The sequence below is a fragment of the Lepidochelys kempii genome, chromosome 2 (genome assembly GCF_965140265.1).
Source record: "Lepidochelys kempii isolate rLepKem1 chromosome 2, rLepKem1.hap2, whole genome shotgun sequence".
Classification (NCBI taxonomy): Eukaryota; Metazoa; Chordata; order Testudines; family Cheloniidae; genus Lepidochelys; species Lepidochelys kempii.
This window is the reverse complement of record NC_133257.1, coordinates 177959348-177986172: the sequence shown is the minus strand read 5'-3', so window position 1 is coordinate 177986172 and position 26825 is coordinate 177959348. Positions and strand designations below refer to the sequence as shown.

Sequence of the window (26825 nt, the reverse complement as noted above, 5' to 3'; positions counted from 1 at the left end):
TGCAAGGGACTCTGCCAGCCAGTAAATTTTGTTCAAGATACTTAGAATGGTTCAGGGGAATCAACCGGGTGGCTTAGTGAATCGCAAACGAGTGATAATTTTTTTCTATGTAATATGGTTCCTGCAAGAATCCTGTTGCAGGTGTAGACTAGTTAGTTCTTTGCATATGTAGAACATGTTTAGAACCTTCTTTAGAGAAGTTCAACCAAATATTATACCATTCTTCTTGTCTAGTCCACATTATACACCACTTTGAAATTGGGGCACCGAAATTAGGATACCCTATTTTGCATTGTAGCATTCCATTTAGCACTGAGGCCTCCAATACTGGTTTTGAGTTTAGTAACAATTTTGCCCACAGTTTTGAATAACTCTGCTCCCAGTTCTGACTTCACTACTGCAGAAAATGCTAGGGTAAATTCCAGCTATAGGATAACTTGCTGTCAGCAACACATCATTTCTGAGCATCCTTTCATATTTAGAGGGCGCATCATGCAGAATTATTTCTGTTGGAGATAACAGTGTGTTGGAATATTTTATTGTCTTATCAGAATGTACTGCTTTTGAGTACGTTTTCATTTGGAGGTGGGGGAGGAATGTCTCTTATACTGTACAGTCTGGTGGCTAGGGATATGAGTGACCCAGGTTCTAGTGTCTACTCTGCCAGGTTCATAGTGATCTGGGATGAAAAACATTGCTCTGAATCAGGCAAAGCAGGAACTTGCTCTCGGGTCTGCCCCAGCCAGTGTCCTAACCACCAGGCAACAGAGACATACAGGCAAACACCAAACTGAATGAAAAAGCTCAGGTTTTGATCCAAAAATGGACATTTGAACACAATTTCATTTTCACAAAAGCATTCAAAAAGATTTTGTTTTGTTCCTATGCAGAACAAACATAAATTCGGAATTGTTGTTATGTGGTCAGCTCTAATGATCCCCTTTTAGTTCTCTTTTCATTGAGTTCAACGGGCTTTGGATCAGACCCATAAACCATTGGCTCCATTCCATCTTCTTGACTTATCTATTCAACTGTGACATGAAACACAGTGGTCCGCTACCCCGACCATAGTCTTTGCTGTGTGGCAGGCTTGCTCCCCCTTATCACTTAGTGATATGAAAACAATAGGGCCACAGAATACCATGGGCTCCGTATCAGGCCCTATGTGAATAACTGCAGTGTTGCGTTAAAACCTCCCATTTTTAGTTAAGTCACACCTTTTTAAGTTCCTCAAGTATTTGTATAACTGTGTTACCTTTTGGAGGGCAATGGTAATCTTGTGCAGTTACATTCTGACCTAAGAATGCTGTTAGTTCTTCAAAAACACGTTTTCCCATAAATACCAGATGGGAAATCACACTTGAGCCATAAATAGGCTAATAACTCACTGGATGCAGTCTGTGAGACATGAGACATCCTCACTTTGCCCAGACGTTCATATACGAAGTGCGCCTTACTCATTTGAAGGGTTAGTCAAGATCAAGTTTCAGCAGGAAGAAAGAAGCCCTCCACACAGCATTAACGAGACACCCTCTTTGACATGAAAATGTTTAATCACCCAACATGTAACATGTACAATCATTCAAATTAATGGTGTTCAGCCAAATGTAACATCACAAACACAGAAAGGCTTGAGTTACACATTCTCCCAGAAGGAAATAAACCAGTTTTTGGCTAACTTATATAACTGAAAATTGCGAGTGTCTGTGTTTATGTGCCAACATGCGCACATGGGTGCCTCTTGTCTGATCAAGACAGTCGCCTCTTGTGTCCTTAAGGAAAAGAGAACTGCCAAACACCACAAAAGGTGACATTTGATCAGACAAGGTGCTGAGCTGCATCCATTCATCTCTTATTAATCTGTTAGCATTCTAAAGAATAATGTTTTGGACAGAAAACATTGTTTATAGCCACTTGGATTGTGGAGATTGGAGACAATATGGATAGATGGGGGCCAAAGATGGGTAGAGTTCTATGTTACCAAGATACAAAAGTAAACAAATGCTTTGTCAGCCCCAAGCCTCAGTATTATGTAGGGGTAAATAGGACGTTTCTGTGGCTGGGTCTTGTGGCTTCCATAAGTTTGGATAGCTCAGATGAGGATTCCAATTTTTCTGTGCTTATTTGAACTGAATTTCCCCTTTCCTTGTTTGTTATAGGTTTTTCCACTGTTGAAATTTTTATATATCTGGAGAGGTTGGTTTGCTGTCTGCTCTTATGTGTAATTTAAATGTAAGAATGAGCATACTGGGTCAGATCAAAGGTCCATTTAGCCCAATATCCTGTCTTTTGACAGTGGTCAATGCCAGGTGCTTCAGAGGGAATGAACAGAACAGGTAAGCATTAAGTGATCCATCCCCTGTCACCCATTCCCAGCTTCTGGCAAACAGAGGCTAGGACACCATCCCTGCCCATCCTGGCTAATAACTATTGATGGACGTATCCTCCATGAACTTGTCTAGTTCTTTTTTGAACCCTGTTACAGTCTTGGCCTTCACAACATCCTGTGGCAAAGAGTTCCACAGGTTGACTGCGCATTGTGTGAAGAAATACTTCCTTTTGTTTGTTTTAAACCTGCTGCCTATTAATTTCATTTGGTGATCCCTAGTTCTTGTGTTATGAGAAGGAGTAAATAGTGCTTCCTTATTTATTTTCTCCACACCAGTCATCATTTTATAGACCTATATCATAGCCCCCCTTAGTCGTCTCTTTTCCAAGCTGAAAAGTCCAGTTTTACTAATCTCTCCTCATACGAAAGCTGTTCCATACCCCTAATAATTTTTGTTGCCCTTTTCTGAACCTTTTCCAATTCCAATATACTTTTTAATTTGTTTGTTAATGCAGAGGTTTTATTATATAGGTCTTTATACGATAGCAGTCGTGTAGTCCTAAACAGGGTGAGAATTATTTAAAGAAGAAAAAGAAAAGTATTACTGTAGTTTGAGAGTCACAATTGAGAAGGTGCAAATTGGAAGGTGTATAAAACACTGTATTTTTTATGGGATGTGACCACCATGTCACAGCCCATCTCTAACTCTTATATAAGTGATCAACCATTGTATTCATCTGTGCCAGGAAAGTCATTTACTTGTAAGTGGGAGAGAGAGCTTAATTTTCTAGTTGGTTCCCATCACTTTAATTTTATATATTACACATCACATCACTTTAATTTGATCTATTGTCATGCTAACTCACTTTATTATCTGAAGCATCTGTGGTAAGCAGCTGTTGCTACTTCCACACAATATTTTTTTTTATTAAGCTTTTATGTACTTATCTTCACGCCTGCACAGGTCACATTTGGGAATGCTTTAGGAAAGGATCCTGGCTGGGCCTTCAGGTGGAAGGACAGTGTAACTCTGCCTTTACTGTTGCTATTTGCAGTGTTGCAGCCATGTTGGTCCCAGGATATTAGCGAGACGGGGTGAGTGAAGTATTATCTTTCATTGGAACAACTTCTGTTGGTGAAAGAGACAAGCTTTTGAGCTACACAGAGCTCTGCTGCTATACTCACACCACAGGTGCATGTATTCACTGGCGTTCTTCATCAGTGGAGTATAGGGTTGGGCACTCATTGCACTGGGCTAAATAAAACCTCTGAGGTGCATGTACATTGCTGTGGTGTATGGTCCAGTCCTCTGGGCAGCCTCTCTCACACATCCTGTACATTTAGCCTAATATTGCAAGCCTTGTTCCTATTCCAAAGTAAATTATTCCCCAAATCATTTTCACTCTCCCTCCCTTCAGCTAATGTCAGCAACAGCTTAAACTTCCTCTTCACTCCCCTTTTTCTCCTGGTCACCCTTCCCTTCCATCACAAAAGAATGCCTGTGCGTGTATATATGTGCTGGTTGTGCAATACCTTCCGTTGGGAGGCATGGGGTGAAGCATGAGTTTTTATTACCCTAATCTCTGCACTCATAGCTGTACATGTTCTTATTGGTCATGAATTTCAGTCTTCTTGATAAAACAACTGAAGTACTGTCTCACCTCCCTGTATTCTTAGTCCATATATCCTGAGTATTTACTCTTTCTGTCTCTAACTGAGGTGCATGGTAGTTGATCAAGAGAGTGTGTCTAATTAAAATAATTTCATTCCTTGCAAAGAACTGCAAACAAACAACCTCACATAAACCCATCCCGTACCTGCTTCTAGACCCCCTGAAGGACTTGCACAGCTCTGACAAATTAAATCAGTCAGTATCCTTACATCTGTTTCTGTAAAATATATTATCCAGCATTTCACAAATTCCCACACAAGTTCATGTAGCCCAGACTCTGCGCTATAGCCTCCTCTGTCAGGTATTGTTCTCAGGAGGGGTCTCCAGATGTTGTAAAAATCCAGTATGTGGCCTTTATTCGTAGCAGTCACCTTTTCCATTATCAGAGTTTTAGTTAGATACGGGCTCCACAGTGTGAGCAAAGAAGGGCATCTATCCAACCCAGCAGAGCAGGATATATTTGCATACTGCAGAAGAGGGCTAAGTTTAAGCATTTGGGAAGTTCACCTGAAACATTCCGTAGTGGTGTAAGATCTCCCAACAGACACACACATTGAATATTTAAACCCCTCCTGCCAACTCCCCCCTAATATTAATAATACTGGTGGGATTTGTGCATAACTCTTTCCAGTGCGATCTGATAGAAGGAAACGTCCACCAGAAATGATGTTAGCTTACAACTCTGTCCAAATATATTGTATGTAATACATCAGCCCTATTAACATGTGTACATTTAATGTTTGGGTAGTGTAATGTTGCTATAAGATCTTAAAGGATGTCTCTTTTGATTCCACTCTACTAAAATAGTTTTAACATTCATTAATGAAGCTTTGCATGTATCATTGTCTCTCTCTAAATTCCATATAGGATATCCCAGGCTTTCTGGACTTTGCCAGCAAATTTTCAAATTGATCATTTAGCAGTTTACACTGTGGAGCTCATATATTTATTTATGTATGGGCCACCTTCATTACTATTTTTTTGTAAACAAGAACAAACTAATGTGCTACCTGACTCTTGATTTTAGGTGGTGATATAAAGATACAGTTGCAAATAACTAAAAATAAACATTTGCAAGAGATTGTGCAGAATAAGTTAAGAGTTCACAGGTGTGCAGGTCATGAGATCCAAACCCACCTGACAAACACACAATGCTTCCCTTCTAGGAAATATCTCTGGGATCTTCCTGAGCTAGAGCTGGAATGCAGATTTTTTTTAAAAAGTGCATTTTGATTCATTTATCATAAGTGAGACAGGACACATTGTAGTATGGGGAAACTAGAACTGCTACCCCTTGTGTTCTGTTCTGTTTTATGTAGGCTCTTATTCCACACTCATTACCACAGTATCTGAGCACCTTCTTACAGTGCTGTAAGCAATGTGACTAACATCTGTCACTTATTCTTTGTTCTCTCCTCCTCTCCTTAGGGGGAGAACCATGTGCAGTGGAGTGTTTTGATAGGGTTTAGGTTTGGGGGATTTTATAAATGTAGTGCTATGTATTCATGTTAAAAAGGACAATATCAAAGAAATGAATCTGCACTTGGAGCAGAAAGTGGTAAGATTTGATGACCCTGAGTTCCTGGGGGAGTGCATTCCCCAGTCTTGGACCAGTTTCCAAGAAGTCCTGTCTCCTGCACAGATGAGCTTTACTCTTGTGTTGAGAGTTCCATTGTGCCAGAGGATCAAAGTTGTTGACCATGGTCTTCATCCTGGACCTTTAGGTGGCCTTTTAGATACCCTAGGCCCAGATCATTGAGTGCCTTGAAGAAAAGGACCAAGACCTTATACCTGATTCAAAATTCTATGGGAAGCTCAGTGTAGGGAGCAGAGGACAGGTATGATGATGTGCTCGCTGTAGTCTTTGTTGCTGAGGAGACATGCTGCAGCATACGGTACCAGGTGGAGATCCTTCAGTGCTGAAGGCTTCATGCCCAAGTATATTGCATTGCTGTAGTCTGGTCAAAAAGTGATGAAAGTGTGACTAACTGACGTAAGGTCATTGTCTGCCAGGATGGGATGGAGTTTCCTACCCAACCAGAGATGATAACATTATTGTGGATACTGTTATGTGAAACTTAATGTGTGAGAAGAATCAAAGAGTGCTAAACTATAGACCAAACTGATCAGTTCTTCAAGTGGGACTTCGCATTTTCCCATACATGGGATGTTCCAGACCAGTGCAGCCTGAACAGTAGAGCTTCAACTAGCAGTAGTCGTAAGAGTGATCACGCTCCTCCCTCACCCCTCTCCTCAGAGATCATTAAATAGTCAATGTGAGGGTATAAAAGGGGCATGGTGCTCCTCTCCCTTCAGTTTCTTCTAACCATGACCAGCTAAACATTTTGTGAGGAGCTCAAGAATCCTGTTGGCTCTGTGATTAGTTACATAGTTTAAAATCATAATTGTTAGTAGTTGTAGTTATAGATAGTTTAGTATTATAGTTAGTAATAATATAGTTAGTTTTAATGGAACAAAAAAAGAAACCTGGTTTTAAAAGATGTGTATCTTGTCCAGCACTATTCCCAGTATTTGACACATATTTTCTGTGCCTGTCATGATTAGGGGAAGGGTACTCACCCTCCAAGTGCTCAGTTTTCTCTATGTTTACCTCAAGAACAAAGAAAGAAGCCATATGGAATTGGCAGGGAACAGGCTCCTGAGATGATCCGTAGACTGTCATTGATCCAGGGCAGTTCTGTGGGTAAAAAAGAGAAGCCATCTTTGTTGGACTGTAAGAGGTCTGGTGACCAGGACCAGAAACAGAGTAAAACCTCTGAGGTGTCAGCCTCTGTGTCTAGCCAATCCTCTAGATAATGATTTATCTACCCAGGAAGTTGTCAGTAGTCAGCCCTCAACAGTGTCAGGCTCTCTTAAGAGAGCCAATCTGTGAGTGAAGCATTCTGTTATACAAACTAAATTTAAGGAACTGAGTACTGATATTCTGCTTTGTGGAAAGGTGACAAAATTATCTTCCTTGGATTCATTACCCTCGGATCCAAATGAGCCAGTGAAGCAAGGGCATGCTGCGACACCGGTGACTGATAGTACGGCACCTCAGCACATAATTGTTCAGACACAGGTTCATAGATCAGATCTGACCTCAGCTCCACCAGGTGTGGTGTCAGTTATGTTATTGGAGCAAGGAGAAATCATACTCCAATCGTTTCAAATATGGCTGTCTTCAGAAGGGAAAGGACATGTAGAGTGATTGGGGGATTCTGCTTTTCCTCCAACTCCAAGGACACCTTCTGGATTCCCAGAAAATAACTTTTTTCTCCAGTTTCCCTTGTTCAGCCAAGGGTATTTTTGTCTCTAGTTCCATCGGAAGCGAGAGTGATTTCAAATCAGAGAAAGAATTTGATTTGGAGTCCGGATCTGTGGAAGGAGTATTATGAGCAAAGACACCTGTATGACTCGGATCCATGTGAACAAAGATATATGCATTCGGATCTGAATATGGGGTTTTGGCCAGATTGGCAGATAGCACTGTGGATGCATTGGCCTTATTGGCCATCCCTGACTCCTTATCAGCAATTCCTGATGTATGGGAATGGAGCTTCTCCAAGTGAGTGTGTAGATCAAGTTCACACTCCGAATCTGACAGACACCGATCTGATAGAATCTGTGAGCCCTGATAAGTCTCCTATAACATGGAAGTAATTTTTTTTAGAAGAGGAAGAACTGATGGGGTTAAGTCAGTTCCAGACTCTGCAGCTTTTCATGAGTTATTGAACTGCTCAGTGAGCACTCTAGATATTCCTTCAGTTTCAGTTGAGGAGTCATCTCACCCAACGTTTGATATTTTGGGAACAGCAACTAGACAAAGGATTATGCTTCCATTATTGGAGGTATTGAGCCAACCAGCAAAAGCCATCTGGAATAATCCTTCATGTCCTCAACCCTTATCAAAGAAAGATGATAAATTGCACCCATTTCCCCAAGAGGGTATGGCCATGTTCCACACCCATCCATCTCTAAATTCTTTAGTGGTAGAAGTGACTTTACAAACATCAAAATGTGCCCCACTACACTCTACTCCATCTGACAAAGAAGGGAAGAGACTAGGTGACATTGGGAGGAAAAAAGGACAGGAGTACTTGTGGCACCTTAGAGACTAACAAATTTATTAGAGCATAAGCTTTCATGAGCTACAGCTCCCTTCATCGGATGCATAGAATGGAACATATAGTAAGATATATATATACAGATAAGTTGGAAGTTACCATACAAACTGTGAGAGGCTAATTAGTTAAGATAAGCTATTATCAGCAGGAGAAAAAACTTTTGTAGTGATAATCAAGATGGCCCATTTAGATAGTTGACAAGAAGGTGTGAGGATACTTAATTTAAAGAAATAGATTCAATATGTGTAATGACCCAGCCACTCCCAGTCTCCATTCAAACCCAAATTAATGGTATCTAGTTTGCATATTAATTCAAGCTCAGCAGTTTCTCGCTGGAGTCTGTTTTTGAAGCTTTTCTGTTGCAAAATTGCCACCCTTAAATCTTTTACTGAGTGGTCACAGAGGTTGAAATGTTCTCCTACTGGTTTTTGAATGTTATGATTCCTGATGTCAGATTTGTGTCCATTTATTCTTTTGCATAGAGACTGTCTGGTTTGGCCAATGTACATGGCAGACGGGCACTGCTGGCACATGATGGCATATATCATATTGGTAGATGTGCAGGTGAACGAGCCCCTGATGGCGTGGCTAATGTGATTGGGTCCTATGATGGTGTCACTTGAATAAGTATGTGGACAGAGTTGGCATTGGGCTTTGTTGCAAGGATAGGTTCCTGGGTTAGTGTTTTTGTTGTGTGGTGTGTGGTTGCTGGTGAATATTTGCTTCAGGTTGGGAGGTTGTCTGTAAGCGAGGACTGGTCTGTCTCCCAAGATCTGTGAGAGTGAGGGATCATTTTTCAGGATAGGTTGTAGATCCTTGATGATGTGCTCGAGAGGTTTTAGTTGGGGGCTGAAGGTGACAGCTAGTGGTGTTCTGTTATTTTCTTTGTTGGGCCTGTCCTGTAGTAGGTGACTTCTGGGTACTCTTCTGGCTCTGTCAATCTGTTTTTTCACTTCAGCAGGTGGGTACTGTAATTTTAAGAATGCTTGGTAGAGATCTTGTAGGTGTTTGTCTCTGTCTGAGGGATTGGAGCAAATGTGGTTGTATCTTAGAGCTTGGCTGTAGACAATGGATCGTGTGGTGTGTCCTGGATGGAAGCTGGAGGCATGTAGGTAAGTATAGTGGTCAGCCATAAAAATGTTAGCATGCTGTGGGGCCATGGGGGTACACATAGCAGTGCCGCTGACTTGAAGGCATGTATTGTCCCCAAATGTGAAAAAGTTGTGGGTGAGGACAAAGTCACAAAGGTCAGCCACCAGGTTTGCCATGACATTATCAGGGATTCTGTTTCTGATAGCTTGTAGTCCATCTTTGTGTGGAATGTTGGTGTAGAGGGCTTCTACATCCATAGTGGCCAGGAGGGTGTTTTCTGGGTGCTATGGGTACCCGCATGGCCCCACAGTATGCTAACATTTTTATGGCTGACTTAGAATAACGCTTCCTCAGCTCTCGTCCCCTAACGCCCCTACTCTACTTATACTACATTGATGACATCTTCATCATCTGGACCCATGGAAAAGAAGCCCTTGAGGAATTCCACCATGATTTCAAAAATTTCCATCCTACCATCAACCTCAGCCTAGACCAAGCCACACAAGCGGTCCATTTCCTGGACACTACTGTGCTAATAAGCGATGGTCACATAAACACCACCCTATACCAGAAACCTACTGACTGCTATACTTAACCTACATACCTCCAGCTTCCATCCAGGACACACCACACAAATATTTTTCCACCCCTTTAGCTGTGCGTATTTCAAACTATGACGCAGTTATGGTACCAGTACCATCCTGGGGGAAAGATGTTATTTTTTTTAATACACTACCAAAGGAACATAAGCAATTTGTGACTGCTCTGATCACGGAAGGACAGAATGTTCCCAAACACCAATTGAGAGCATCATTTGACTCTTCAGATGTTTCTGCTCAGGAAGTAGCATCAGCCATCACTTTGAGGAGGCATGAATGGCTCAGATCAGTAAGTGTCCCTCATGAGGCAAAAGTGAGGATTAGAAAGGGAATGTTTATGTAAGGTATACACAGATAAAATGTTAAAGTGGGAAAGGTTTACTCCCATTATTTTATAATTTCAAAAAAAGATGGGGGTCTTTGCTCTATATTGGATTTAAGAAAATTAAACACCCATGTAAAAAAATATCGTTTCCATATGTTGTCTCTAACTTCTCTAATGCCTTCTCATTCAGTTCTGGATTATTTCCATGTGTCAATTAGACCTTGTCATCAGAGATACCTGATGTATTTTGTGGTTGGGCAGGACCATTTTCAGTACATGGTCCTCTCTTTTGGATTGTCTACGGCACCCAAAGTTTTTATGAAATGTCCATCATGGTAGTAGCAGCATACATAAGAAGACAAGGGAAGTTTTAACCATACCCGAAAAATTGTTTAATAAAAGCATTGTCTACTGAGGATATCCTATTGCATGTAAAACAAATATGTTGTCCTTTTGCCAATCTAGGATTACAAGTAAACTGGGAGAAGTCAGTTGTGATCCCAACTCAGAGGATCCCCTTTATTGGGGCAACACTAGATTTGACTATGGTAAAGGCTTTTCTCCCAGAAGACAGGTTTATAAAGTAGTCCATAAATCTCCACAAAAAACAGTATTGATTTTTCTGTGGCTGCTAGGTGTATCCAGTGATGAGCTGCCAAAATTTTAACAACAGGTTCTCTCCTCACCCCATGAGGGAGTTGTGGCCCGCCCCCGCACCCAGGGACTCCTGCCCCATCCAACCCCCCATGTTCCTTGACGCCCCCCCGAACCCCTGCCCCATCCCACCCCCTCCCCTGTCCCCTGACTGCCCCCAGAACTGGGCAGGAGGGTCTCCTGGGCAACCGTAGTGGGTGCCCACCCCACCCCTAAGAGCCAGAGGGACCTGCCGGGGGGTGAGGTGGGGAGTCCCAGTGGTGCTTACCTGGGGCAACTCCCAGGAAGCATCCGGCAGGTCCCTCTGGCTCCTAGGGGTGGGGTAGCATAGCTAGAGGTGGAGCAGGGGGAGCGGCTGTTCCCCCCACTGATCACATCAAAAGTGGCGCCTTAGGCACCGACTCCGTGGGTGTTCCGGGGCTGGAGCACCCACGGGGAAAATTTGGTGGGTGCAGACCCCCACTGGCAGTTCCCCGCCCCCAGCCCCAGCTCACCTCTGCACCGCCTTCGCCCCTGAATGCGCCACCCCACCCCGCCCTGCTTCTCTGTGCCACCCCCGCCGCTTCCCATGAATCAGCTGTACACGCAGGAAGCCGGGGGCTGGGGCTGAGAAGCAAGCGGTGGGCGGGGAGCGGTTCCCCCCCCCACCAGGTTACCTGCTGCGACGCGGGCGGCCCTCCTCGCGCCCCCCCCCACCCACGGCTCACCTCCGCCTCCACCTCTTTGGACCTGAGAGCAAAGCTGCCGCCTGCTTCTCAGCCCTCCCCAGCTTCCAGCGCGAACAGCTGATTCGCAGGAAGCCAGGGGAGGGTGGAGAAGCAGAGTGGGGGCGGCGCATTCAGGAGAGGGGGAGGAGGTGGAGTGGAGGTGAGCTGCGGCCAGGCCCGGGGCGGGGAGCTGCCGGTGGGTGCTCTGCACCCACTAAATTTTCCCCGTGCATGCTCCAGCCCCAGAGCACCCACGGAGCCGGCGCCTAAGGCACACTTTTGGCTGGTTGTTAAATTTAGAAGCCCTTTTAGAACTGGTTGTCCCGCGAACTGGTGCGAACCGGCTCCAGGTCACCGCTGGGTGTATTGGCTTCAACCACATCTGTGACACCATGTCCTCGTCTTTGGACGAGAGACCTCCAACACTCAGTGGCACTTTCACTTAAAGCTAAACTTTACTTAGTCTCAAGCACCTATACACACGTCCACAATGGGTTAGTAAAACACCCCCAACCCTTGATAATGACCAAAGCTGAGTGTGGTTCTCGAGTGGCACAGCGACAGCCCGTCTGCTAATGGGGAACACAAGATGCATCCAGAAGGAGAGTTCAGTCCTGAAGAGTCCCACTACCTCAAACTTTCCCCCCTTATCTATACATAAGTAATAGAATGACATGTCCCTTAAAGAAAACTTGTTAAGCAAGCAGTTCCAATGGGCAAGCAAGAGGCTTCTTCTGATTATCGATTAATCAGATGTGGGTTTTTCCAGAGTTTGCAGGCTTGAGGCCCCAATAGACATTCCTGGGGCACATCCTGCTCTTCTAAGATGAATGTATCAGCAACTTCAACACAATTCTTATCAGGAAGTATGCAGGGTCAAGCTGCCCTCTCTGTGGCACCCAAAAATCCCGCTGCCCTCCTGCCTTGGTTAAGCTAAGCCTGCTGTCTTGGCTAATTTACAGCCTGCTGACTTGGCTGCTTTTAGCAGTAAGCCATAGTGGTTTCAGGCACTTTACTGGTTTGCCAAAGTCTCCCCGTACACAGCAACAACAAAAAGTGTCAAAATGTTTGCTTGAGAGCAGGCAGGGACAGAGAATCAATATCAGATGCCTTTCTAATTCGTTGGGGTTCTGGCCTGATGTATGCATTTCCCCCAATTCCCCTCCTAAACAAAATAAGAAAGGACAAGTCCAAGGTAATTTTAATAGTGTCAGCATGGCCAAGGCAGCAATGGTATCTGAACTTAGTCAAAAGGTCTAATGGAACTTCTACATCTGGTACCAGACTTCTTGTCACAGCAGCACAGCATGATTTATCATCTAGATCAGGGGTAGGCAACCTATGGCACACGTGCCAAAGGGGGCACACGAGCTGATTTTCAGCAGCACTCACACTGCCCGGGTGCTGGCTACCGGTCTGTGGGGGCTCTACATTTTAATTTAATTTTGAATGAAGCTTCTTAAACATTTTAAAAACCTTATTTACTTTACATACAACAATAGTTTAGTTATATATTAAAGACTTATAGAAAGAGACCTTCTAAAAATGTTAAAATGTATTACTGGCATGCGAAGCCTTAAATTAGAGTGAATAAATGAAGACTCGGCACACCACTTCTGAAAGGTTGCCGACCCCTGATCTAGATTTTCAGTCTCTCCCATCTAATAGCCTGGGGGATAGGACTCCAGGTAGGAATTTAGAAAAGAGTTGCCCGTTGAAGGTGCAGGTGTATTGCTACATTTTAGAAAGGAATCTACAAGGTGATGTTGCAGTCACAAATGGAAAAGGTTTTTATTGTGGATTTCTATGTATGATATGGATCCATATACAGTACCTGTTACTTACATTTTACAATATCTGCTGTCTTTGAAAAAAACAGATCTCTCACCGTCTTCAGGGTTCATCTCTCGGTCATATCTGTATACCATATACCTGTGGAGGGAAAATCAATTTTTACTAATAGCATAGTAATAAGACACCTTATCCCACCTTGGGATTTGAATATAGTGCTCTTGCAGTTGATGAGATCTCCCTTTGAGCCTTTGGATGGCTGTGATTTATTTTATTTGTCTATTAAGACTGTTTTTGATAGCCATTACATCTGTGAGATGTATACGTGAAGTGCATGCGTTGATGTCTGATTCCACCATTCAGAGTTTTTCATAAAGAGAAGGTAGTCTTCTTATACACCCTAAATTTTTTACCAACAGTGGTTTCAGACTTCCATGTAATTCAATCTATAATTTTGCTGGTTTTCTTTCGTAAACCTCATACTTACGGTGGAGAGCCTAAGCTGCAGACACTGGATGTTAGAAGGATTCTAGTCTTTTATTTAGACAGGACCAAACAATTTAGACAATCCCATAAATAGTTCATTGCTTATGAAATTAAAAATAAGGGAAAAGCTGTTTCTGTACAAACACTCTGTAGATGGGTTAGAGTGTGTATCAACATCACATATGAATCAAAAGGGCTGTCCTTTCCTGAAACTATTAGGAAACATTCTACTTAGTCAAAAGGCAGTGTCTATGTTTTTTTCTAGACATGTTCCCTTCATAGAAATATCTGGAGTGGCAACGTGGAGTTCTAACCACACATTTACTTTAAACACTATTCCTTAGATTTAGAATATAGATCTAGTGCAAAATTTGGAAAAGCAGTTCTACAGTCCTTATTTAATTAGGACTCCCTGTTCCCACCATGCTGCTTGGGTTATTGATTATCAATTATTCCATGAATGGGAATGTGCAGAGGACCCTCGAAGGAGAAATGAAGGTTACTCACCTGTAACCAAGGTTCTTTGAGATGGACTCTGCATATTCATGGTCCCTGCCCACCTTTCCCCATTACCTCAGAATCCTATTGATCAAGGAGTTTGGGGTCACAGGGGAAGGAACTGAGGCAGCTGGAGCACCATGCCCCTTCTATACCCTTTGCCTTGGAATGTTCAAAGTTCTCTGAGGAGAGGGGCAAGGGAGGAGCATGAAAACTCTAGCAACTACTGCTAGTTAAAGCTCTACCATTCAGGCTGCACTGGTCCGGAGCATCCCATGAGTGTGAATATGCAGAGTCCATCTTGAAGAACCTTGAGATGAGATGAGTTACAGATGAGTAACCTTCATTTCTGGATTTGTATCTTCAACCAAAGGATACTTCACCAAGGTTGCAAATTCTTCAAAATACTTTCCTCTTCCCACAGACATCACCTCTGCCTTGCTTGGGTTCAGTTTCAGCCAGCCGTTCTTCTTCAGTGAGCTAATCGTGTCCAAGCACTGGGCCATCTTGGTGGTAATGATGTGGTTGTATTTGGTGAGGAATAGGCAGAACCTTGTGTTGTAGGCTTATTGCTGGCGCTGTCCTGTCATCTGACCAGTTCAGTTGATGGCTGCATGTAGATGTTGAAAAAGGCAAGAGAGGACAGGGACCTTTGAGTGCATGCCTCACTCTTTCCAGGAAGGGAAGGTCTGCACATGAACTCATCCCATCAGCTTGGATTCTGGGATGAAGGGGATAGAAATCCTTGACAAGGAGAAACTAGGATCTTTATGTTGTCTGGACTCAGAGGGACAAAGATTCCTAAACCTAAGCAAGAGATCCCCATGCTACTTGCCATGGGTTAGCCGTAAAGGACATATAGAGCTGCTTATTATGGAAGTTTATATTACCTTTTATAAATCTAAGACTGGAACTCATTTATGTGTGTATGTTTCTTGTTTTAATCTTATAAATAACTCTATTTTTTTCTTAGTTAATAAGTCTTCAGTTAGTTTATTCCAAAATTGGCTATATGTGTTGACTTTGGTTTGAGATCTGAGTACAGCTGACGTGGGATTAGTGCAGGGGTTGACAACCTATGGCACGTGAGCTGATTTTTAATTGCACGCTGCTGCCTGCCGGGTCCCATTCACCAGCCCCGCTCAGCCCGCTGCTGAACCCAGGCCGGGACCCCGGCAGGCAGCAGCATGCCATTAAAAATCCTGCCTGCCCTGGCCCGCTCTTCTCTGCCCCACCCCGGGGCAGGGTGAAGAAGCTTGGTCCTGCTGTCTGCTGCTGCAGGGCAGGCGAGCTCCACCCTCCCCCAGCCATGCAGGGTTCCTGCCCCTCCTCCTCTCCCTCCCTGCTGCCGATCAGCTGATGGCCATTGTGAGGGAGCGGGAGAAGCAGAGCCTCAGCACACTCACTGCTCCGGGGAGGAGGAGGAGAAAAGGTGGGGACGGGGCCTTGGGGAAGGGAATCAGAGCATATCGCCTCCAGCCCCCTGCCATGAGCCTCTCTGGACAGGGGGCTGGGAGCACTCCCAGCCCTCTGCCCTGACCCTTACACGCCCCCACACACATCCCAGCCCTCTGCCCTGACCTTTACACCCCGACACACACATCCCAGCCCCCTGCCCTGAGCCCTGCACCTCCCTCACACACACCCAGCCCTCTGCCCTGACCCCTGCACCCCCTCACAAACACCCAGCCCTCTGCCCTGACCCCTGCACCCCCCACGACCCCAGCCCTGACTCCAGTACCTCCCACACATACCCAGCTCCCCCCACACCCTATGCCCTGACTCCTGCACCCCGCTGCCCTGACTCCAGTACCCACCATACATACCCAGCCCCCTCGCACCCCATGTCCTGACTCTTGCACCCCCCACATTCCCACCCTCACACTGAGCACCAAACAGGAGCTCCTGTACCCCTCACACCAAATGGGAGCTGCCCAACACTCTACACCCAAACCCCAACCCTGAGCCCCCTCCCTCATTCTAGCTCCTGGCCAGACCCTACACCCCAACCCCCAGCCTGCTACTTCACCCCAGCCCTGTGCTCAGTGCACTCCCACCCTCAGCTCAGTGCAGAGAGACAGGAAGAGAATGGCTAGAACCAGGGAGAAGGTAGGTACCTATTCTGTGTGGACAGGGCCGGGACCCCAGACTGGCAGCGGGCTGAGCAGGGCCGGCAGCCAGAACCCTGGCTGGCAGGAGTCAACGGATTGAACCCCAGACCGGCAGCAGGCTGAGTGGCATGGGGCTGAGCCGCTCAGCCCACTGACTGTCTGGGGTCCCGGCCGCCGGCCCCGCTCAGCCTGCTGCCAGTCTGGGGTCCTGACTGCTGGCCCCTTGCCAACCAGGGTCCTGGCCGCAGGCCCCGCTCAGCCCGCTGCTGGCCTAGGTGAACAGAACCCCAGACCAGCAGCGGGCTGAGCGGGCCAGCAGCGTAAGATCAGCATTTTAATTTAATTTTAAATGAAGCTTCTTAAACATTTTGAAAACCTCGTTTACTTTACATACGACAATAGTTAGTTATATAATATATAGACTTATAGAGAGAGACCTTCTAAAGAACGTTAAAATGTATTACTGGCACGCGAAACCTTAAATTAAAGTGAATAAATGAAGACTCGGCACACCACTTCTGAAAGGTTGCCGACCCTTGGATTAGTGAGTGGTCCTTTGGGACTGGGTGTTACCCGAATATTGTTGTGATTTATGGTGTAAAGTGACCATCTATTACATAGTCCAGCTTGCCTGGTTGCTAAAATAGACTGGAATGCCCAAGGGGACTATCTGTGACTCCATGGCAAGACTGTTTTAGTGCTTTAGTTGGTCACACTTGTTTTTGGGTTGGTGAAATCTAATTATAGAACTCACAACCAGTTTGGGGTTTGTGCCCTGCTTTTGAACAGTCTGCCCTGAGCTTGCTTGTGAGCCACTCTAGGCAGCGTCACAGCTCCAAAAGTGAGGGGGTTGATAGAGGAGGTGCAATTTCCCATTATTACTCATTGGTAAGGATACAATTTAGTCACGGAGGTCATGGAAGCCATGGATTCTGTGACTTTACCATACCTCAGTAACTTCTTCGGCTTCAGTTGTCAGAAACTACAGCCAGTCAGAGGAGGAGTCGTGCATCCCTGCCCCACAGCTGTGACTGGAGCTGGAGCTGTGTGCCACCCTGCTTTCCCCCGTGGCTGCAGCCAGAGCCAGGGCTACATGCCCCCATCCTGTGGCAGCGGCAGATTAAACGGGGCTGTGGGCCTCTGCCCCACGGCTGTTGCCAGAGCTGGGTCTGTGTGCCACCGCCTTCCTTCCCCACATCGCTATGGCTGGAGCCAGAGCTGTGGGCCCCTGCCCCATTGCTGCAGCCAGAGCCAGGACTGTGCACCCCACCTCACGTGGCTGTGGCAGATTACACCGGGGCAGAAGCTGGGGTTTTGCATTCCCACTCTGCGGCTTGGGTCAAGGCTGGGTCTGTATCCCCCTTCCCCCATGGTGTTGGGGCTCAGGCTGTCAGTTCCCCCGCCACCATGGTGGGACTTGGGCTGTCATTCTCCCACACAGGGCTCCAGCTGTCATTCCTGATCCACCTGCCTTTCTCTCCCATCCCCAGTTATTTTTTGTAAAAGTCACAGACAAAAATAACCAGGACAAAACCTTAACCTTGCTCATTGGGTGCTTCCTTCCAGGAAAGTTTTAAACCATTTTAGCACATTACCCTGGACCCTTGTCACCTCTCTCAGGCAAGTAAGCAGTATTTCATGGTGAAGAGTGTTGGTTATTGCGGAAAGGTTCAGGAGGATCAGAATGGATGCTTGCTCTTCATCCATTGTCAACAGGAGATCATCCATCAGTGTCAGGATCCCAACAAGGGAAGTCAGGGCCAAGGGTCAGAGCTAGGGCAAACCTGAGATTGAGAGTAGTTGAGGAGTTTGTAATCAGGTTCCAGGCCAGGGTTGATAACAAGGGTCAGAGTCAGGAGGTGAAGTAAAAATCAAGCTGAGCTTAAGCCAGGAATTGTGGAGCACGGAGCAGGGACAGTCATGGCAGCTACAGGATCTGTTGCCTGGACACTTCCTGGCATGTCCCTTCGGTTTCTGTAGGGCAGGGAGCCAATCAGGAGCCAGGGGGCTGCTGTTTGTCAGACCTTGACGTGGAACGTCCCCTGGTCTGTGTCCATAGTGGGTCATGGGAAGTGGAGCGCAAGCTCGTTGTAGCTGGAGTTGGGTGGCAGCCTGGCAATGCCAACTACCTGGTAGCTCTGCTGGCCTGTGTTCTAGACCCACAGGGCCTCATAGTCAGTGTTACCAGAGCAGTTTCAGTTCTATTTTCTGGACTGAATTCAGACTGTCTAGTTTCAATTAGATGAGCTTGTAGTTGGCCATTGGTTACCATCTCTATAAGCTTGCTCAGAAATAGGAGGTTTGACACTGGGCGTTAGTTGGCCAATGTATCCAGGGTGGGTTTCCTTTCCATAGATAAACAGAGCACTTGTATTTCTAGGACTGGCAATCTGGCACCTTTAACCAGCACTGAATTCACTTAAATTCTTGAGTTTATATTAACAGATACATTCTCTAGCATTTGAAACCATAGCACTTTTTCAGATTTTCACAAAGGAAAATGATAGTATCACTTAATTCTTGATGATAAAAATGTTCCAGGCATCAGAGCTTGGTCTATCCATTATCCTCCCTCCTCAGCTTGTATTACAAACAACAACATTTACAGATTTACCTTGTCCTGTCATTCTGGGCCACCATTTGATTTCAGTCTATGCCTGCTATATACCTCTGCTGTTACTGCCAAGTACTTTAAATGCTTGGCTCTGTCTACCTTTAATTTACCTACCTGCTCTCTACCTTTGGATTAATTGAGATCTTCACTGTGGTCATAGGAGGCTCTTCTGGAGAAAGCAGTATTGGCCTTACTTAGACTTATGCAATTAGTTCGCTCTCACATCCCAGACGTTCCAGGTTTCAAAGCAAAGTCAGTCTAGAAACATAGGAGTTGCTATACCATATCAAAACAGTGGTGCATCTAGTCTAATAACCTTGTTGCAGTGGCCAGTGCTTGATTTTTTAGAGGCAAATGAACCCTCCCCTCGTCACTGTCACCGTATTACACCATCCAATTGTGCGATGTTGTACCTGGGTGAAAACATTTTCTCCTGACCCTTAGCAAGCAATCAGGGTACACCTCAAGCCGGGTCTGAAGGCCTGATTTTCCTCTCCTGCTCCCAATGCACCATACGCTGTGTGTTTGTATGTATTACAAGATTTGCATATGTGACTAGTGATTTTGAGAGTCTTATTTTGGGGGGGGAAGGGTAATTGAAAGGGGCCAGATTATCAGAAAATGCTGAGCAACTTCCCTCAGAAAATCAGGTCACTTTAAGGTGTCTCATTTTGCTCACCCAAGCTCATTAATTATGCTTGAAAATCTAGGCCATATATAGTCTGTACCTTTTCCTTCTTCATTTATTGAAAAATTAAGCAAGATGAATTTGCAATGAGCCATGCATACATTGTTGTTTTTATATTTGTTGTAATATACAGCAGTGCTTGCCCTCCATCCAAAGCTCTAACATCACTTTTCAAATTTAATTATGCCTCACAGTACTCCTCTGAGTTAAGGAAGCATTGTACGTACTTGGGCAAAAGGACAGACAGGTGAATCTGCCCATAGGCTAAATTTATTTTACTGTTCTTAAAAGTAAATCTTTTATCTTTTACAATGCAGTGCTTTGGAAAAGTCCTATGATTGTATGATAACAGTATTGCATATAGTTAGTGGCAGGGCAAGCCTCCCAATGCTACCCCATCAGTGAGCCTCAATGCGGTTCTAGAAGAACCACCTCATAGAAAGGATAGTTACATCTCCAGTTCATGTGATACTTGTAATCTCTGCTGAGATAACCAATGGTGCCAGTTATGTAGTGCTGTTGGTTTTCCCGAAATGACACATGTCCACCAGTAACTGGTCTGAGACCACCAACTGGTTTTAAATACAAAGGTGGTATTTCCCGTGTGCTCCCCTGCTCCTTCCATTTGGATGTAGTTTAGAATAGTGTTAGCAGCTTGTCTCCTGCTGTTCAATGTGGGGAGCACATCCCCATACACATTGCGTAAGGTCAGCTACTGTGTAGTAACCTGTTCTACAAGATTTGTGGAGATGTGAATCCACATCCATCAAAGCTGGAGTGAGCTCTGCAACTAGCTCAGTGACAACCAGATGTCAGTGCTATAAATTAACTTCCCAGAGAAGCCATTGATATGGGCTTTGCCTATAGGTACCATTACATTCTTTTATGGCTGTGGTGTTTTGCAATTCAATATTTGTGTAAAACCTGTTAAAAAATTCCAGTATAAACAAATGGTAACTGGTTTTTTTCATTAAAACAGTATGTGTGAAGACATTAAAATCTTCTATTGTCCAGCATAAAATAATATATTACTTCACAGTATTATTGTGCCTTTTATAAAAGGATCTCCATTATGTCTCACATTATGACATGTGTTGTCACAACTTCTTATATAGATAGAAAAGTTAAAGCACAGAAGGGTCAAGGGACTAGTCCAAGGCCAAGTCGGTGGCAATGCTAGAAATAGATCCCAGTAGTCAAGCCATCCTTGTTCTAATCATCTTGTGATGAGTGTCACTGCGGCATTTCAAGTATGGATTGGATGAGCGCACATCTGTCTCAAATGAGAGTGAAGGAACTGAGTCAGGTCAGTTGTAGCTGACAGACTGATAATTGGAACATTTGAATGCCTGGTGTTATATTCCTTTTCTGTTACTATGTTCATTTGTAGGTTTTTATTCTTGATGGAAATGGTTTCAGTTATGATTTATTACTCTAGCAAGTTTTGGCTTAGGAAGATCCTTCAGGAAAATGAAAACCTTCCATGCCATTTGAAAATGCCATAAGAATAAATACCATTGTGATATTCTGGAGATTTTCAGTGCACACAGTTTAACTGCATGTTTCAATTTTCCTACTTCTCAGTTTCCATTGTTTGCAGGGGAGGGTGTTGCTGGTATTAAATTAAACCCTACATTTTAACATGGTTTAAGGACTGTTTCTGAAAGCTTATTCTACAGGGACCACAGTACCATCTCCCTGCTCAAGAGGTAAAGAATCAAGAGTTTATTCATAAGATTTTCCATGATCTGTTTCCCAGGTTTAGCTTTTCAAATAGCGTTTCCTTTAAAAAATACTTTGCAGTCTTGCAGTTCAATTTCCTGTAGCACCGGTTATGTTGAGAATCACAGTCACAGTATTATCTGAACGTTTCTGCATTGCAACGTGCAAACTAACCAGAGGGAGGGGTAGAGGAAAAGGAGGGAGGGGGAGAAGGTTCTTTCCATTCCTAAAAGTAATTGTCCTGATGTGATGGAAATTGCAGTCACCTGCCCCGTGCTGGAAAATCTCTAGCTGCAGGGAAGTCCACAGCAGCATCACTTCATTACAGTTACCAGCAGCCTCATGCTGGACAGCAGCTATGATGGGGCAGATGAAGGGAGGATACTGAAACAACAAAAACATTTGAGGGTTTCAGTTGTAAGATGGCACAGATCGGCACAGTGAGTCTACTGCGCAGAAGGGTTGTGTTTTGTTGTTTGTGGCAGGAGTTTGAGAGTCAGGAGGTAAAGGGCTCTAGATTCTTAATTACTCTAGTGTAAATCCAGACTCAGTTAATGTCAGTTGAGTTACTCTGGTTTTACACTGGTGTAACAGATCAGAATTCAGTCCATCAGTTCTGTTCCTAGTTCTGCCTATGGTTCACTGCGAGACATTGAACAAATCACTGATGGACTGATTTTCAGAGGTGCTGATCAAAACTCAAATGTGCTGAGCACCCAATGCTTTCAATGGGAAAGTCAGGCCATTAACTTCTTTGTGTCTCAGTTTACCAGCTGTAAAACTACTCACCTCGTAGAGAACCGATATTTAATTTAATTTATGCTTTTTTTTTGTAGAGTGATTTCAGATTCTTGGGTGAAGGGCCTTATACAATATACAGTATGTGCAACATAATATTAATATTTACACTTTAAACCTGAAAAGAAATGCTTCTCACCATGTGAACTTTCACATAGGCAAGCAAAGACAATAGATCTTTCATTTTACCTGTGTTCGTGGATCTTTCTCTTTTCTTCTACATTCCTATTATTTCTTAGAAAGAAGCTTCTGATGGCTTTTTGCTTAACTGGCAAATAGAAAGCCAAACACTTGTGTGCCAGCTGACTATTTGTATAGATAAGTGAATTATTTGGACAGTTATTGCTAACCTAGATCCTAACTAAAATCACAGTGTAATATCCCAGTAGGTATTTCCTCCCGCTTAATGTTAATGTTATTTTGCAAGGTATTAAAGCTAAAACTGATCTTTTAAAATGTTCTTATACATTAAAGTATCATCCACAACTTGAAAATTACACTTCTGTTTGAACATCTTGGACATCTGTGGTTGCAGGTAGCACCGAAGGTCACTATAACTGAAAGACGTTAACAGATAAAATTCTCTATTTTTGCAGGTTGTTTACTTTGTTTGTTTGACAATTTGAAATATATGTAGTTATTCCCACATTTTTTCTGTATGGTCACTTAGCAGGGGACAAACTAAGTAACTGAAAAACATCCTTATAACCAGGTGAGGATAAAAATCCTTATACAAATGGAAGAAAATATTTTAGAAAATATTTCAGGACATTGTGAGAAATTCTGGCCCCACTGAAGTCTTTGGGAGTTTTGCCTTTGACTTCAGTGGGGCCAGGATTTCACCCATAATGTTTAAAGAATGCTCTGTCACAAATGATATTTTTTAAAAAGCTAGTCAATTTCAAAAAGTTCAGATTGGCAATGTCCCCTTAAGTAATATATGTTGCACATTAATAAATATGCTGTATTCAAAATATGTTAGTACAAACTCAACATTAATTAATATGTCCCATGCTTTATATTTTTAATCCTATGAAAGAGTCATAATCTGAGTACAGCACTTCTGACTTTGAATCCCAGTTCTGAAAATGAAAGCCTGTGGTGTACTGGAGTCAATTCTCTGTTCCAGTTCCACCATCTGAAAAATTGAGATACTACTACTTACTCCTAGGGGCATTGTGTGGTGTAAACCTTTCCGCTGACCCACCACTTCACACAGTTACTCTCAGTGCAGTACTCCTGTAATACTGCCACTCTCTGAGTGGACAAGGATGGTCGCGAGCTTTCTCGGCTCCCTCTGCACCAACTGCTTCTGCAACTCCCAGACCAACAGCATCTCCAGCTGCTGCTCTCCAGAACTCCTCAGTCCATTCCTGCAGTTCTCTGTCCAGCTCTTCAGCTGTTTCCTCACCTCTTCAGTTCCCAGCGGGGCTGTGTACACAAAATTCTGGCAGTTGCCCTCTGAGCTAGGCACACAGATTCTGATCTGAACACCTTTTCACTTCCTTCTCCCCACCTAGCCTCATCTATAGTTGCCCAGCTAGTCGCCTTTCCAATTCCTTCACACACTCCTGGAGGGGGGAAGTGACAGTCATCTACAAATATGTGAATGGTGACATTACAGGGGAATGATAACATGGGTGTTTAAGAGGGTAAATCCAGAAGCAGTGGCCTTAAACTGTGAAAAGGAAAATTGATCCAGAATATCAAAAAATAACCTGACAATGTGAACCTATCAGTCTGCAGAATAGTCCCATCACTTGGAACATTTAAAACTAGGTGGAGAGAACACTAGGATATGAACAATATAGTAGGAGACAAGCCAGCCTATGTAGAGAGATGGACTCGGTGATTGAATAGCTCTTTACCACCTGTAATTAATGTGATTCTATAAGAGAGAGGGAGAAATGGAGGAGAAGGTGATCAGCCATAAAGACTGTTTTGTGGAGGGGAAGGGCCATAGAAAATGTGGCACGCTCTGCTGCTTGCTACAATTTTTATAGTGTAAAAATACTATACAGCAAAGGGTTAAATCTGAACTGATGACTCTCAGAAAACATTTTAGAATTTATATGAAAAAACGTGAAGGTCTTAATTTTAAATGACCGAAGGCAGACAGCAGGTCATGGCCTTTTGGGGAATTTGAAGGAGAGCACTCTTCGGGGAACAATACAAGTTTGAAAGGTCAAGAGCTGATTCCTAATCTTAAGTGCAAACACTCTCTTGTGTATCTAATGGGAACTGGGAAAGATTTTTGGAGCATGTTGAGCTGGAAAAACTTGGAGAGGAAGCCTTTTGGTCTCTTCATTTTAAATGTTGTATCATAATTTTTTCAATCAGGTGATAATGTAAGACACAGGGTTAGGTATCAGAAGTAACCACATGCACACTGTAATAATGAGATCAATAAACAGTTGAGCCACTCATCTTTCGGATTCTTGATATAAACCTGATTGAAAAGAGATGGTTCTAACTTAACCTGTTTTAGCAAAACAGAAGAAGGGAAAAAAGAGCTTCCCACATTAAATTTAGGAGCAGTCCAGATAAAACGAATGCTAAAATTACCGAATCCAGGCTTTGTGAAGAACAAAGGGTAAGTAATTTTCAGTTACTGAAAGGGGATCGGAATGCAAGTTTAGAGGGATAATTAATTGAGAGAGATTTCATTTTGATTAGCATTTCTTGAAAAAGTGCCATCTGAAGTGGTTTCGGGAGTGCAGGGCAGGCTGTTGCAGATGGGTGGGAGACTGGCATGCAGCACTAATGGGGTCACAGAGTAGATTAGAATCTATCATGTTCCTGAAAATAACACACAGAATTAGGGCAAGGAAGGAAGGATGGTCTTGTGGTGAAGGCTTAGGCCTGTGCAGCAGGAGGCCTTTGTTCTATTCCAGCTTCTGCTACAGACTTCCTGTGTGGCCTCTGGCATGTCATTTTGGGCTGGATTATGACCTTGTCCTATGCATCCACACGGGGGAGCAAGACAACTCCTCCTCTCATTATTGTTCCCCTCATTGCAATTCTAGGTGCTGGGGTGTAAGAGTGGGAAAGAGACAGGAATAGCAGCTATATCCCCCGTATTCCCTTCCCACAAGATGGTAGGGGTGGAGTTGGAATGGGGAGTGGATGGAGCCTTAGCTTCACCCCTCCTCCTTCCACTGTGTCAATCAGCTGAGTCAAGGCTGCATGGGGAGGGAAGTAAGAGAGGACTACAGGGAGCTTTCTTCTCTGGGGGAAGCAGGGAAGGAACTGTGACTCACTTGGTAGCACAGTTCCTTCCCAGGGTTCCTGCTAGGGCAGCATATTTATGATTCAATTTGCCCCTTAATATTGCCGTTCCTTGCTCTCCCCATAAATCAAATAGGAATGATAATACCTACATCACATGAGGTTTTGGGGCTTAATACTGTCAAGCAAAGAGTTTTCAGATCCTCAGCTGGAAGGGCAAAGTGCAGTTCTTATTCAGATCAGAATTAGTATTTAATAATTTGAATCGCGAGTATGATTTCGTCCTCTTCTGTTTTTTACTTTGGTTAATTTATCAGTTAGAGAACTGAGATATTTTAAAAGGAGATAAATCATCTCACTCTTCCCCCTCAGTTCAAATGCTAGGCTCTCTCAGAACACAGACGTTTAGAAAAGAGGGGAAAGTTGTTGCTCAGAGGAGCCATCATTAGTTCAATCTGTGGAAGCAAACTGCCCACCTTCCCACATCAGTCGTTTTAAAGCAAACAGATTCCTGGTATGACATGCAGCTTGCAATAAAATCAGCCAACAAGTGTTAGCCAAACGTGAGCATCTTTGGCATCCAGCAAATTAGTTGCACATTGCACAGTGCTGATTGCTGCTAGAAAGCAGTATAAATATCACAGTTTACATGACACTTGTAAAATGTATTTCTTCCTTTTTTTGGTAACTTCCATTCCCCTCATTGATGTAGCATACCAGGATGCAGTTGAAGGAAACAATTCTGACTGCCAAGTTTAAAAAAATGTTTATAAGGATCGTTAAAACACTTTCTGGCTGATTCCAAATTCACTCTCACCTGGTTTACATTGTTTGTAACTCCATTGTTGTAATTCTCAATTTCCAGTAGTGTGAATCAGATCAGAACCAGGCCCTTTGATTTTATATTTTGACTTTTACAAGGAGTAAGCATTGACCTAACTGTTTTGCTTGGCAGTGCGAATTTGCCTGTGCTTTGCAATCTTTAAATTGCTTTAGCGTAGTCCTAACAAATAATTTTGAGATTTGTTGAAAACCACACACAGAATCACTAATTGTGTGAAGATGTGCATAGATCTTCAGAAAGAGCTCATTAAAATACATGACAATAACAATTCCTTACATTTATGCACAATTCTTCATCTTAAGAAATCCCAAAGTTCTTTAAGATCCCAGTTCAGCAAAGCACAGATGCATGTGCTTTAGTCAGTCCTTATTCAGAAAGCACCTAAAGCACATGCTTACATTACATTGACTTCACTTGGACATAAGTCTGTGGTTAACTTGAAAAATGTGCTTTACGTGCTGTTCTGAAGTGGGATGCTTCCCTGAATCATATGCTGTTATGTGAAGGATCACTTTCCCCACAACTGAATGGCAGCTACCT

General features: G+C 43.7%; 1 protein-coding gene across 4 annotated transcripts in view; it reads left to right on the top strand.

Annotated features, from left to right (window-relative positions):
- Window positions 1-26825, top strand: part of SUGCT (succinyl-CoA:glutarate-CoA transferase) — a 492934-nt gene that overhangs the window by 363086 nt on the left and 103023 nt on the right. The gene's annotated exons all lie outside the window — the stretch shown is intronic.